A 16,615-nucleotide genomic window follows, 5' to 3' on the forward strand; every position below is an offset into this window, starting at 1 on the left:
TTCATGTTACAGCATGTTATTCAACATTAATGTATCCAGGGACCAGAAGCTTGAAGCCCTGCAGGTGACCTATTCAGTGCCCTGGCACTCTTTATCTGCATACCTGTCAGGACTAAGGAAATTCTGACTGTTCAGAAGTTGGGACTGAGGGCATTTACCCATGTGCAAATTCTATGAAAGAAGCATCAATCCCTTTTAAGAAGACAGTCAGTGAGTTTAAGACAAATTAAATGGCACAGTTAAATTACCAAACTGAATTGGTAGAAACAGGGTCTAACCTGAGTGGCTAAGTGTGGCGCCAATTTTCTCTACTTGACCAAGTCTCTCGTAATCAACACAAACGGCCTTGAACAATATCCTGACCATTTTTTATTTTTGTAGTTATCCAAAATATTTGGGGATTGAGGCATTCTAGTAAATTGAAATCTTACTTCAAGGGGAGTCTCATGGAAATAACTACATTGTCATCATCCATTCATCTCACAGTGTTACTGTTCTAGCTCCACCATCATTATTTGCCTTAGTGACAACACTAATTACCTTGATGGAAATGTTTAGCACACTTTATTGTAATTGTTGACATGTAAGGTGATCCAACAGATAGCATCTTCTTATAGTTTATCCCAGTGCACTGCATAAAGTTCACACGACATATATGTATATGTATACAGATAAGTATGTCATATACTATATAGTGTATATACTAGATGCATATAATATGTACACGATAAGGCATAATATGATGACATTATATCCTCCTCAACTTATGTTGGAGTTACATCCCAATGAACCCATCATAAACTGAAAATGTCTTCATGGCAATGCATTTGATATACCTAATTTATCAAACATCATAGCTTAGACAGTTAATATTAACCTAAAATTAGGCAAATTTTTCTAAACAAAGACTATTTTATAACAAAGTGTTGGATATTTTACATGATTTACTGAATACTTGAATCTAAAAAATCCTGGCAGCACAGTACACAATAGAGAATCAGTTGTTTCCTTTCATGATCACATGAATGCCTTGGAGCCGTGAGAGGGGAATCATCATGAGACAGGATTGGACTACATATTGCTATTGCAAGAAAAGATCAAAATTGAAAAGTATTGAGTCTACTGAATGTGTGTGCTTTGCCCCATCATAAAAATTTTAGGTCAAACCACCTTAAACTAGGCACCATTTGTATTACATATATATATATCTGTAATATATATGTGTATGTTGCATGCAATATAATAAATGATGCATAAATAAAATATATTGACCACATAACATCATATAACATGATATATTAGATATTATATGCTATAGATACATAACATGCATGGATATATAGAGCATATGATGGAATGAATGAATGAAAACACAGCATAATCTGAGAGGTGGTAAAGAACGTTATTCTAAATGTGCACTGATCTGAGGATGTTCCCGAACAGAGCTGACACTCAGGGTTTGAATTCAAGCCCTATCTCTAGCCAACTGTGTGACTGGGTAAATCTCTTAGCCATCTGAACCTAGGTAAAATGAGGATGATTATGTTATGGGTTAGCCATTAAGGACACTGTCTTCATACCAAGCACTTTACATGCCCCAAATGAATTAGCCCTCCAGTAGTCCTATTGGTCAGGTACTAAAATTGACCTAACTTAAAAGGGAGGAAATGAAGGCACAGTGAGGTAAAGCAATTTGCTCAAGGCATTGTGGATCCAAGTCCTATCTGCTTAATTTCTTCAGCTAAGACAAAATGAGACAGTTCCCATGAAGCATCTCACACAGTATCCAGCACATACTGAGCTAAATACTAACTAGCCTTTGCCTCCTTTTTAAATGAGAACATTTTCCAGCGAGGCACATGTGCAGTTAAAACTTGACAATAGAGTTGCTGTGTAAAGAACGGAAGAAGAAATCAGTTTGCATAGATTTTTATTTCCAAACGATCTATAAATAATAAGTTAAGGGAATCGCCTTTCTTATTTAAAGGTCTAATTTAGATTCTATATCAAAATGATTTAAAATGCCTTTCACTAGGAAACCATATTTCAAAGACTTTATTTATTAGACTTCTTGAAAGTGTGTTTTTAATGCACATTCTGACTTCTTGCCAAACCTCTTCTCCGAAACAGTAAAATTAGAGCAGTCCCCTCTTTAAAGAGTTATATTTATTAGATTTTTACATATTGATATGGTACAATTTATCAAAATAAATCTCACTGAGAATTGGTACATAAATCTTCCAACCTTCTTGGTATCCGGAGTCTCTTCTATAACTTCCGTCTGATAAACATTCAGAGACAGCTCATGGCAAGGAACTTCTTTTGAAAGGGATCAAAGCCACATCTTCAAGTGTAACTTTCCTGTGGCCAACTTCACTTTCCTCATCACTATGGTTCCACTTGGACCCGAGTGCCTGTGTGTGTTTTATCTGACACTGATAATTAAATGTAATTATAACTTAAACCTGAACAGCTGTGCAAAATGTGCAGGACTCTTATGCCAAGTCCTACAACAATGTTTGAGCCTCTTGAGAAAATGCCGGAAGAACGTCAGCATTTTGCATTTTTTCATGCTGCAGTCTTCAAAACCTTAATTAAGCATAATTACTTCAAGTTAAGATGCTTGTTTCTAAAACTTCTCACAGTGAGATTATGAGTGATTTCCAATAGTACACGCATTGCATCACTCACTGAAGCAATTTTAAATATGAGGCTTCTTTGCTAGAACTCCCAGATCTATATGGATGTGTGGAAGAAAGCAATATCAATATTCAGGGGCATGGACATGTGTCCATTTGATATGTGGGTTACAGTTTGACAATGTAGAAGTAAAACATCTAGAAAAAAATAAGTACTCAAGTCTCCCTTTGGCAAGATGGAAAAAAAAAAAACTTTTGTTATTATTTTAGTGAATTTTCATCATGCAGAATAATGGGTTTAATTGAGGCATATTTATATATGTGAATAACAAACATACTTCAAACATATCCACTCCCCCGTCATCCTTCCTTACCCTCAGCAACTCTCCCCTCGACCCCCTTCATCTTTTCTAATGGGCTTCCTGTTACTTTAAAGTTGTCTTTTTATTTTTTCCCTTGTTTCCACACCTGAGGTAAAACATGGGCTACTTTTCTTTCTGAGTTGGCTTATTTGGCTTAACACATTTATCTTGAGTTCTGTCCATTTTCCTGTAAATGACATAATTTCATTCTTCTTTACGAATGAATACTATTTCATTGTGTACATATAACACATTTTCTCCATCCATTCATCTGTTGATCAGCACCTAGGTTGATTCATAACTTGGATATTGTGAATTATGCCGCAATAAACATGGGTATGCAGATATTTCTAGAATATCTGACTGTAATTACTTTGGGCATTTGCCTAGGTATAGTACAGCTGGATCATACGGTAATTTTATTTTTATTTTGTGGGGAACCTTCATACTGATTTCCACAATGGTTGTACTAGGTCACATTCCCACTAATGTTGTATAGGGTTCCTTTTTCCTACACATCTTGACAATATTTATTTATTTATTTATTGTATTTGTGATGAAAGTCATTTTCACTGGGATGAGATGGAATCTCAGTATGATTTGTATTTTCCTAAAGTTTTACATTTTTTCATATAGTTACTATTTATACTTCTTTTTTTTTTTTTTTTTTTTTTTTTTTGTGTGTGTGTGTGTGTGTATACCAGGGATTGAACCCAGGGGCACTTAACTACTAGGTCACACCCCCAGTCCTTTTTATATTTTTTATTTAGAGACATGGTCTCACTAGGTTACTTAGTGCCTCACTAAGTTGCTGAGGCTGGCTTTGAATTGACCATCTTCCTGCCTCAGCCTTCCAAGTCACTGGGATTGCAGGCATGTGTCACCATGCCTGGCTTGTACTTCTTCTTTTGTGAAGTGTCTGTTCAGTTCATTTTCCCATTTATTAATTGGGTTATTTGTTTTTTCTGGTGTTACATTTTTGAGGTTTTTATATATTCCAGATATTAATCCTCTATCAGAAGACAGTGATAGACACATTTTAATCTTTAAAATATGGGGTAATATGAGGGCATGCATTATATTTCTATTTTCATAAATTTGTTCAACACCCTATGTGGTACGGGGCACCTAGTGCACTTAGAGATGAAGACAAATAAAATTGTAATCATTTTGGTGATCTAATTTGACTTTCTTTATCAAAGGAGAAAACACAAAGTATCCCTATTAATTGTTACGTTACCTTCAAAAGTGCTTACTTTAAAAACAGAAAGTGAAAACAAAGATGTTCCAGCACCCCATGCCTTGATGACTGTCCGGTGCCTCTTCTTCTCATGTTCCGGTGTCTTCTCCTACTAATAAGATATTATCTTCCTGCTCATGCCATCTCCAATAATTGTGTTCTACTTGTTGCAGTACAGCATCTCAAAACCTTTGTATTCAAGCCCCACCAATTCCTGCAGCCATTTCTCTTGAAGATTATACAGTTGGCCCTCCATATGTGTGGGTTCCACATCTTTTAATTCAACCACCCTCGGATCAAAAATATTTGGGGAAAAATTATATCTATACTGAGAATATTCTGACTTTTTTCTTTATAATTATTCCCTAAACAATATAGTATAACAACTACTGATGTAGCATTTACATTCTATTTGCTATTATAAGTTATCCAGAGATGATGTGAAGTATATGGAAAGATGTGCATAGGTTCTCTGCAACTACTACACCATTTTACATGAGAGTTGTGTACATCTTTTGACTTTGATATCCATGACTGGAGGGAAAGAATGGTCCTGGAACAAATACCTCATGGATTCTGAGGGATGATGGTACTTCTAATTAACAAACACTGCTTGGGCCTGTCCAGCACCTATTTCCTTTTTCTGGATAAAAACCATCCTGGTTCTCTACTATTGCCAGCCTCATCTACACACCCTTATATTGACACTTTCTTAATCTATGTGTGTTGAATGCAGACTCTTCAAGGCTAAATCTGTCTATCAAGCTGGAGAATCAGAGTGTGGCATCCCCTGGGCACAATATTTGGCTTAGGTAACTCATTGGAAACCATTGAGAATCAATAATAAAACTCTTTGAGACTTTAATTAGGACTATTGAGAGAGGGGAACTCCCTCAAGCATGAGCGGTGGACTGGTTTTAACCTCGACTTCCTGAGGGTCTCAAAGAAAACAACCCAGGCCTATGGATAAAATCAAGATAAGCTGAAGAAAGAAACCTAGTCCTGCATAAATTGTCTCTGATTCTAGTATGCCTGCATCTCCTTGCACTTTCTGACTCTATCAGCCAGGAAATGGTCGAAGAGTTCTAACGAAGTTGAATTGGATTTTCTGTGATTTTCCACAAGAATCCTGATGAATACCGCACTCAGTGCACCACTCACTTGCATGTCTCCACTCGGGGTCGGAGATATCTCCAGCATCTGTGCACATTCAGTTTTCTCTGTCTAGTCTGGCAGTATAAACCTGAAGTTGTCAGCAATCCCACTAGGTGGCATCAGAAAAAAACAATGAAGGGAGACATCAGCAAGGCAAGATGATGGAGCAAAGGCAATGAGCTGTAGAGTTCCAGGTGTGGTCCATTGCCCATGGCCACCAACACCAAGTATCACATACCAAATCCTGGTAAACCTGATATAAAGAAAATAATATACCTGTAGACAAAACAGCTTTAGGTTCATATATCCTGGAGTATAAGTATTTACCTTTCTGTATTCACCTATAACTAATTTTATTTCAAGCACCAATTTTATGTTTTGGTAACTTAATCTCAGTCAAGTTTGTACAGTCCCTGAAGATGTCCCTAAACCTTATGTCCAGTCACTTATCTGCTGAGACTTTGCTCCCCGTACACTGAGCCCTTCCCAGTCCAGAGAGAGTCTCTAGATCAAATCCATGCTCCCCTGAAAGTAGAACATCTCTTGGAGATTGTGCGTAATCCCATTTGCTGGGAAACATGGAAAGACCTTCTCACTGGAGTTCTGTTACAAATCTGGTATTGGACTCATTTCTCCAGGACACAATTCATCTCTACCACAGAAGAAATTTGCCTCCTTACTAGAAGAAATCCTCCCCATTTGTCAATTCTGTTGACTTTCCATCAGAGGCACTCTACCATTAAGAATATACCTAAGAGTTACTGAGAAAAATCCTTCTAAAGGGTTTAGGATTTATGAATCTAATGCCAGGAAATGACTTTTATCTCTTTTTCTCCATATTAGAGTAAGCAGAGTTCTACTAAACACTGAAGGAGTCAGGGAGAAGGAGAAATAGAGGGTGAAAAAGAGCCTAGTCTATCTCTATTCATCAAGAGGGACTCAACAGGTCTTTAACAAAGCCTTTGGGACTCCCAGTAAATTCAGATACCTCCCTTATAAGGAGAACTTGCCTGCCTTCAGGAACAATACCAAGTCTGCACTGAGAGTAGAAGACACTGACATGAAGCCTGATGGACAGCCAAGTAGAAAACAATGATTTTCCCTCTAGCCATGGTTACTTCTCTATTTGAGGGGCTTCCAAACATAGGAAGATGAACCTGGGTTTATTATTACTGATGCTTCCTATACTATAAATATTCCAGAAAATGGGCAAATCCATTTACCATAACCAATTTGTAAAGGGATGTGAGAGGGGTGAGAAGAGAAACAGGGTAGACTGACACTGGGTCTGACTTCAAGTGAATGCTGGAGCCAACAAGAAAGCTGACAGCAGAAAGAATGGGAGGGAAAAACCACCACCAGGAACTCCCCTTTCATATTCTTTTCCACTTTAGCTCTTGAGTTGAGCCACTACTTTTTGAAGTCATCATTATTATTGTTATTATTATTATTATTTTTAAACTTACCCATCTGCTCATTCCACAAAATGTTCCTAAGCAGGATTGACTGGAGAGAGATGATAAGGATAAATAAGTTGCATTAGTTTCTGTTCTCTAAGAACTCACAAGTCCGATAGAGGAAGGAAGGTGTGAAACAAAACAAAAATTACAGTACAATAAGAACCACTTATTAGAAGTGAAAAAGGAGAGACTGACTGAACTGAAGCTTTTGTGGAAATGCAGGGGTGCCCATACAGGAAGAGGTTTAGTAGATGGCAGAATCATGGGAATCTGTGGAGACTTTGGGAGTGGGAGACTTGTGTCAAACTCTATAGGAGGCCACTATCTGTGTTATCAGAATACAAATGCACACACAAATGTCATTAACTCATCTTCGTAAGTCAACAATCATGCTGGCCAATAAGGGGGTGGTAGCAGCTCCTCAAGGGAAGGAGGAAAGAGCATGCCTTTTAGGAGATTCTGAGACAGAAGGATCAGAAAAGCTGCTCTATCCTTGACTGTGGACACACACACACACACACACACACACACACACACACATATCACTTCAACCCTCTCCAGTCACCTGCCCCTTGGGACTTAGAACTCTCTTCACCAGGGCCACCCAGGGCAAGAGCACAGCTGAGGTATTCTCGCCACTTTTAATATGAGAAAGAAGGGGAATTAAAGTTTTCTACAGACCAACTATGTGCCAGGCAAGTACTTTAACATATTGATTTGCCATCACAACTCCGAAGGAATTTTTAAAATTAGTTTTTATAAGAGAGAAAATGGAGGGCCACAGAAGAATTCAGAACAGAATATGTATCTAGATCTTCCTTCACTTAGCTAACTCTGTATATATATATATAATATGTGTATATGTATATGTATATGTAATATGTATATATAAATTACTTTATAAAACACTCATCCAGGCACTGCTATATCAAAGGATTATATGACAATACCAGTAGCTTCCAATGATTTCCAGGCTGAAAAAAGGAGCATACTTGTAAATATAACAAATCAATAAAGGGTAAATTATGTGCAAAATGAAGTTCATACCCTTTGTTTTTCTACATTGCCTGAGAGGTATTTGTTGAACCTTTACAAAATGCTAAACACTACCTAGCAACTTTCCTGTGTTTGTACTCTTGCACCTTATAGAACCCTGGGATTAGTATTACCAGTACTACATGCCTTGGGTAGAAGGGAATTGGATTAATGTGGCCATGTTTATTCAGCTGCAGAAAGAGGAAGGCTTAAGCCCAGGCTCTCCTAATACACGTCAGCAGTGTATGCAGACCCTGACCTGTAAGAGGTCAGAATGTGTATATGTAATTCCTGTTTATTCACTAATACGTTCAATCATTCAAAACTCCTGTGATAAGGAGTTTTGTGATAAGGTAGAGAACTAGGACGATACTTAGACAAACAAGACATGTCCAGTGTCCTCCAAAACAATTGCAGCTGTAGAATCAGTTTTTCAGAAGTGGAAGGACTTGAGAGGAGAAAATCCAGCCACAGTATCAGCCTGTGCCCTGTGACAGCAACTCGGCTGAACGTCACCACCTTCTGCTGGAAGACCTCCAGCATGCCAGGGGCAACACTGGAGTCAGACACCATTGCACATCTGCTCCACAAGCTCATTATATTGCTCACTTACACACTGTGAGAATTACTATTATACACGCTTAGCGGACCTACTTAAAATCTCATTTAGCACAATTCTTTCCATCTGAGAAGAGAGAAAGAAAGAGATCATATTTCACAAATATGCATTTTTGAAGTCCTAAAAAAATAGACAGTACTGGCGTCCAAGAGAGCAAGCAGCACTCACGAAATAGGGGTTTTGAAAGTGGAAGCCCTGTGAGAATCCAGTAGAATAGGCAGGGTGAAATCCAACAAAGAGTGCTCAATTACTTGGCAAGGTGCTGCTGAGAGACACAGAGCAGAAATGTAAATGGCAGGATTCACAGGGAGAAAACTAGCCCCTGGCCCAGTACCTGGCTTCATATATTATTTATCACCTTGTGTCTTTTTGCTATTTTTAAGGTCTTGTAACTGCAGAATCCTAGTATCTCAATCTGTTTCTCTCTCTTCTCTCTCTCTCTCTCTCTTTCTCTCTCTCTCTCTCTCTCTCTCTCTCTCTCTCTCTCTCTCTCTCACACACACACACACACACACACATGCACACACAAACAGACATATACACATCACACATACACAAGCACACTAATAGGCAGTAGAATGCATTCTTTGCTGAAAGGTTATAATTATCTTAGTAATGGTATGTTTCTGGTGTGTTGCTGTTCTCTCTCTCTCTCTCTCTCTCTCTCTCTCTCTCTCTCTCTCTCTCTTTATGATTTTAGTGCTAATAAAAGGAGAAAACTATAAGTACTAGACTTTTATGATTCAGACATTCAATAGATGCCATTAAAGTTGCTGTTGCTCTGAGTGGCTGAGTTTCATCATAGCAATCTGTTTCTTCCTTGATTCTTGAGAACAATCCTATCATTGTGGAAAACAGGTCTCAGACCACATTTCCAACCTTAAGTGCTGATTCATTCTGTAGTCAGTGCGAAGTGGCTTTACTAGCACTGTCCATGTACTAGAGGCTCTGATAGGAGATTATTTGTGAGTCCTGGCTTGTAAGTGAAGAAAAGCCTGGTTTTTCAGGCTCTGGATGGTGTTCTCAACACATCATCAAGGCTGATTTGGGGATCTCAAAAGGACCAAGGATTTGCCTTCAGGATTGATGCTTCCTAGAATGCCACAAAGCACAGCACTAAGGAATTTCCTTCAGCCAGGAACTCACTACTTCAGTAAGTCAGATTCCTCTATATTGGTCTCATAGTAGCTTTTGTGGCCCTCAGTGAGCCTCACGCCCTCAGAAAAAAAATCGTGTGTAAACTCCTCCCATTTATGGTGGACTGAACCTGGTGGCTCATGTCTAATGAACAGCATGAAGTGAAGGTACAGGGTATCTCACTTCGGAGGTTGCTGGCACTCTGGTGGCTATGGGAAAAAACCATCTGTTTGCGACTGGACACAAGCCAGTAATTTCCATCCACATTGACTGATCACATCTTGCTCTTTCTCACAGAACAAGCAACCCAAGAGTGAGAGATGACACAGCTGAGAGAGAAGCCACAGCCTTTCCAGGGTTTTATGACCTAACCTTGGAAGTGATTTCCATCACTTCTACTGTTCACTAGAAGCAAGACACTAAGAAGAGGCCACACTCAAAAGAACAGAAGTAAGTAGCACTACTTGAAGGGAGAAACATCAAAGAATTTGTGAACAGCTTTAAAAATTACCCTGTCCTTACTGAATGGATTAGTAAAAATATTCTGGCATTATTTGGGCAATATTCCCTCTCTCAGGTTCACTCCAAAATCCACAGAATTTACTTGGTCCCATGGAAATAGAAGAAAAGCTTCTAATCTCTAAAACTATTCTGAGAGAAGCTAATATTACCATAGCTAATCTCTGCAAGATTCCCTGCAATCCAACTTTGCCTGTTCTCTTGTGTCTTTGGGTTATGGGATTGCTACCAAGGTTTGGAACCCCAGTGTCAGTAGATAAAACCTGCAATCTTTTCTAAGGCCCATCTCTTCCCAGAGGGCTGCCACTGAGTAGATCAAGGGTCTCAATTGCTCCAGCATCTGCTGCCCTCAGTCTCTACCAGTTTGAGAATCCATTCTTCCCTCTCCTTTCTGGGACACTGAGCATCAGAGTTTTGATGAACTTCTCTCTGTTTTGTCTTTCTGCCAACAAAGATAAACACAGCCTGACTGCCTAGCTAGAAGAGAGAGAAATATTCTGTCTAGTTACCAAAATTTTAGAGGACCATTCAGAAGTTACACCTCAAAACAGAAAAGATCATGTCATAAGTGGTTGAAAATGATTAAAATATTCTTATTATCCTCTAGTGATGAGGGAGAGAAATGAGACAACCTGAAATATTTTGCTTTGGAAAAAGAACTTTTACAAATGATGTGGAAGAAGTTACATTCCAGACTTACCATATCTTCCTTTAATAGACTAAGTCTTCTATTATTCAAAGTGTTCTACAACAATTTTTTACCCTGCACATGTGTTTTCCATTCATTTCCAACCCTGTCCTGTACACAAATACTATCATCTTAATTCCACTAGAAGTTATCCCATAAAGCATCCTTTTGGATAGAGCTCTGCTTAGAGGTAAAAAACCTGTAAAGTATTGAGTCAGATAAAAAACCTCAGAAATTACTCAACCACTATAGTGATATGCATTATTGTCCTTTTTTCCAGTTACATTGAAAAAAATTCAAACCCTCCTCCATCCTCTTACATCTTAGAAACCACCAGTTATGGTTTGAATGTGTCTCCCAAAAGTTCAGGTATTGAAATCTTCAGCCCCAAATTCATATGTTAAGAGTATTTGGGGACAGAGTCTTTGAAAGGTAATTATATGACAGTTAGACCCTCATGGTAATATTATTGATTTATAAGAAGAAGAGAAACCTTAATTAGCACACTTGCTCTGCCTTGCCATGTGATGCCCTCAGCCATGTCATGATTCAGCAAGAAGGCCCTGGTGAGGTGCTGAGCAGATGATGACATCATGCTCTTGAACTTCCCCGTCTAAAGAATTGTAAGCTCAAATGTCTCTCATCTTTATAAACTACCCAGTCTTTGATATTTTGTTGCAGCAACAGAAAACAGACCAAGACACTATCTTCTTCCTCCCTTATGCTTCTTCAACTAAAATAAAAATTTTAAAGTTAATTATTCCTTTTTATACTTCCCTACTTCTTTAAGTCTTTCCCAAGTAAGCTCAAGTGTATATACAATGTTTATTTTAAACACTAAGGACAATTCAGCTAACTATTTTTTAAGAATATTCTTTTTAAGAGAAATATCAATCTGTTTAGAGTTTCCTCTGCAAAATACAAATTCGAAGGGATTTTTTCCTCCCTCTTCAAGTTTTAAACTTTTGCAATCATTTTAAAATAAAGTGCAAATACATGGTTGTGAATCAAATGCAACCACATGGGTAGTAGAGGTTCACCAAGATTTGATGAACTTGTACTTTCCTGTGGGCAGCCACTTCACTCAGATATGGTCATGCCTGAACCTCAGATCAAGACTTTTGTGGTTTACTGCTTGTAAAAAAACCAAGGAAGCTAATTCAAAAATATAATACTCAGGCTTTGAATGGGGGAGGGTATTTTTTAAGTATGGGTTACACTGCATACAAAGACCAAAATGGACCTGAAATTTAACAGGCATGATATTGTGCCAATCTCAATTATAAATAAGGTAAATCTTTTCTGGTTGATGTGATGCCAATGTATTCCCTTGGCATCACCCTTTCTCAAACAAATGTGCACACTGGCAGAGACCATGCCTTCGTCTTTATTTTATTTTTTTAATTTGCAAGTTACTAGCTTTCAGTTGGCTAAAAGGAGCTCAAAAAATTATATTATAAACAACCAGGAAAAAGTGCTCAGGCTACCTACAGCATATGAGAATAATACATTCCTAAGTACTTTAAAGAATAACTGAAGCAAATGTACTAGAACTAGACTTACTACCTTTTCATAATGGAATGAACTAAATTACCCATTGTATAGGAATCACACATAAAAGCCCTTCTCCACATAAAGTGATAGATCAAAGGAAGGGAAGATGAGTGGTCCACAGGCATGAACCACACCTCCCAAATCCTTAGACCGGCACTGAGCAGTCTGCATTTTAACTACCTCTCCTTGACATGAAACACTATTCATGTGTCTCCCACTGAGGAAAGTCAGGTAGGCTGAGCTACAAAGATTTTCTTCTGTTTGCTCCCTCCTTCTTTTCCATTTAATAGGAAGGATGACAGTTCACTGACTGGGCTCAGGTGAATCTAATTTAAAATCTGGACTCCAGGAATCCCTCCCATCTGAGCCTCACAGGGAGGGCATCTGTCAGCATCACAGTGTGGGTCCATGGCATATTTACGGTTTCAGTGATGGCTGGCTCATTCCCACAGCAGCTGCAGTTGCTCCCACACCTCACCCCCACCTGCATGGAAACTACCCAAGCAGATACTCTGGCTTCCATTGACAGATGAAAGCATGCCATGCCATGTGTCATCCCATGGCCCTTGTCCCTCCTCTTTCAAAATATTGAAGGGCCATCAATGTGTCATTTGGATAATCATCTTGCAGTCATGCTACACGTTTATCAATATTCTTAAGAGGCCACTCACTCATTAACAGACATTTTCCAAGTGTCTCCTATGGGCCAGTCACTCACCCAGTCATTGACACACAACCATAAACATGCCAGCCCAATGTCTGACCTCATGGAGCTCGCTTCTCTCACACCTTCCACATGAGTAGCTTGTTGACCTATTAGCAATCTTCTGTTTCTATTAATTTCCTAGAAGCAGATGGAAAATGACAGCCATGTCTCTGCTGAGGATTTCTATTACAGAGAAGTCCAAGGCCTAGAAGAAAGAAAGGGCAACCCTGCAGAATTTATACCACCCTGAAATGGGAAGCTGTGGAACAGCAAGGCCACTGGTCTGAGAGTCAGGAGAGGTATTGGGCACATCACTTATTGGACTCTTATTCTTTGAGGCCCATCAGATGCTGGCATTGTGCACAGCTCTGGGCACAGAGAAACACACCAGTCAGATTAGTTCCAGCTCTCTAGGATCTGAAAGTCTAGGTGGTATTGGAGTAAGATGGAGAGCAGAAAAACAACAAACTCATCTATAAGTGAGGTCTTTGCATCTGACAGTAAATGCTTTTAAAATAATGAAAACAGGAAGGAAAGTCTAGGAGCTAGATGCCGCCCTTTGACCCTCTGGCTTCAGGTCCTCACCTATAAAATAACTAGTTTTATTTCAACCTTAAGGTCTGCTTCATGCACCTAGAGTTCCTGGTTTGGTCTGCATCATCTGTCTGAACTTACCTGTCCACTTTTTTTTTTCCTGCACCCTTTCAGGATATTTTTCTCTGTCCAAGCTTTGACCACTCAGGCCCAACCAGGAATATGAAATGATCATTCTGCTTTGGGGAGCACTGAACAATGACAAAGAGCTTCACAGATACTATTGCATATATTCACATAATATAGTGGACCAAGGAAGATGTTTTTCTTTGCCTTTTACAGAAAAATATAATTTAAGATTCAGGAAAGTGAAATAATTTGAAGAGGTTTTGAGAAAAAGAAACAAGAAATTAAGCTGAATTTAAAACTAAATCTCGTATCTCCAAATGCCATACTTGTATAAACTATGATGAGGAAATACTTGTGAAAAGAAAGAACTCAGAGGGAAAGAGAAGAAAGGCAGTTGAGGAAGGCAGATGGTTAAGAGGAGATCCATGGATGGACGAGGAGCATTATCAACACAGCTGAATTCATAACAAACACAGCAAAGGCTGAGGACCTTGAAATCTGGCATCTGGTCGAGCACTTTTGTAGCAGGCAGAGGCAATTCCATCTCTATCACCAACACCTGTACCCTTAGCCTTTCTCAGCTCCATGGACCATGGAGTCCTTCAGGATTCTGAACCTATGAAGTGCTTCATACAGTGGGTAACTAGTTTTGAGACACACAGACACTATTTACCAATGAGTATAAGAAACCTCTGAGCACCATCTCATGAACCAGAAGTGAACCAGAGGCAAAACCAAACTTTCCAATCCTTAAGCATGACTTCTTCTCTAGCTTCTTTTATTAACATCAGATACCCATTCCTAGGGACCACTTCCATGCAACTGTCTCTGAGAAAGCACAGCTGTGAGCAGAGACAAGGGCAAAGAGACCAAAACAAGTCTGGTTCTACCTCGTCAGAGTTTTCCCTCCCACACAAACCAAGGTCCTCAGAAGACTATCAAGCTAGTCCTTTTCTGACCTTAAACCAAATCCTTCAAGGTACGATTATCACAAGTACTTCTGCAGTATTCATAAACAAATAGTCCTACATATTGAAATATTTTTAGCTAATAAAAGAGAGATTGTGTATTAATCAAAATCAATTAAGTTACCTTAATAATGCAGCTATTAGATATCCAGTTAAAAGCACTGCCATTTGTTCCCTCTACTTGAATCAAGTTCACTTCTGTACCTTTTACTTATCCATGAAATGAGTCACATTGATTTCACAATACCACATCTTCATCATGTTCATGATCACCATTGTCATCATCAATGTAAACCCCCATCCACCAAGGGAACTTGGTCCTCCTCCCTGAATTTCACAGAAGAGACAACGTCTTAGTTTTCCCAGGATCTTGCCACTGTGAGATCTGCTAGGCTGGAGGGTAGGTCTGTCCACTAGGTCTGCAAAGTCCACACCCTTCCAAGCTGTCTGCAGGAATTAGTCTGCTCTGTGCTCAACCTACTCAGAAAGTGGATTTTGTATAGGGATGTGAAAGGCCCTTATAACCACCCTGGCCCTCATCCCATTGAAAATATTTCTCCTTTCAGATTATGAATTTGAATGAAAGCTCTAAGAGGTTGACTAAAATATTCTGTGTGGAGAGGAATTAACACATCAAACTGTGGTCATCTATTAGTTGCCTCTTTTCCCAAGGAGCCAGGTTTCTGTCAGTCCATTCAGAGCCCTAACTATGAGGCAGGAGCCATGGGCAGGGTTTCAGGAAGCATATCCTTAGAGAAAGATAGTTCCAGGACAAGTTAAGTATGAAGAAATGGCAACTCATGACCAGTTATTTTTCCAAAGAGCCACACTTCTTGGAATTGGTCCTTGTGTCAAGTTCCCACACAAACTGAATCTAGACTGGACAGGGGTTGAACAACAAGCAATGGGCCAAAGACAACCTCGGGCCTGTTCTGGGCCTAATGAGGCCCATCAGCTTTCACTTTGTGTCTTGGATTGGTTGCGTTGAGTAGCTATGGCAATTTGAATGATACCCCCCTTAAAGGATATATCCATGACCTAAGCCCCAGAATGTATGAATGTGACTTTATTTGGAAAATGGGTCCTGAAAGATGTAATTTGGTTAAGGATGTTGAGATGAGGTCATCTGGGATTATCCAACTAGACCCTTAATCTAAGGGTAGTATCCTTAAAAGAGAAAGGCAGAAGAAGATTTGAGACACAGAAGAGTTCACAAACCTCATAAAGAGATTGAAGTGATGCAGCCTTGAGTAAAAGAACCACTCAAGCTACCAGAAGTTTCTCCAGGATTCTCCCCTAGAGTAGTTAGAGAAAACATGATGCTGTCATCACCTAGATTTCTACTTCTGGCCTCCACATCCATGAAAGAAAACATTTCTGATATTTGAAGGCACTTAGTTTATGGCTATTATTAAGGCAGCTCCAGGAAACTAATTCTGAGAATGGATGGGAAAAGCATCTTTCCTATACAGGAAAGAAAAAGGCCCAAGACTGCAGGATGAGCAAGACCCAAGTTTTCTTCCTCTAAAAAAATAGGAAAGAAGAAAATAAGAATTTCTCTGGAGGAATTAATAGTGAACTCTCTGAGATCTGAATTAAACAGATCCTCCTGCCTCAGCCTCCTGAGTCACTGGGATTACAGATGTGTGCCTCATGCCCAGCTATTAAATTAATTTTGACTTGAGAAAGTTTCAATTGTGATGGGATTACTGAGATGTAACCCTGTTGTAATATATTTCATAAGTCATAGAGCATGCTATGCTTAATGCATATAATTAGGTCTCAGGCAGTAGTGCTTGGGAGAACCTTGTCCTGACAGCCAGTGAATGAAGTTCATGTTATATGCTGAAGAATAGAGCTGCACACAGTG

The sequence above is a fragment of the Sciurus carolinensis genome, chromosome 2, assembly GCF_902686445.1.
Source record: "Sciurus carolinensis chromosome 2, mSciCar1.2, whole genome shotgun sequence".
Lineage (NCBI taxonomy): Eukaryota > Metazoa > Chordata > Mammalia > Rodentia > Sciuridae > Sciurus > Sciurus carolinensis.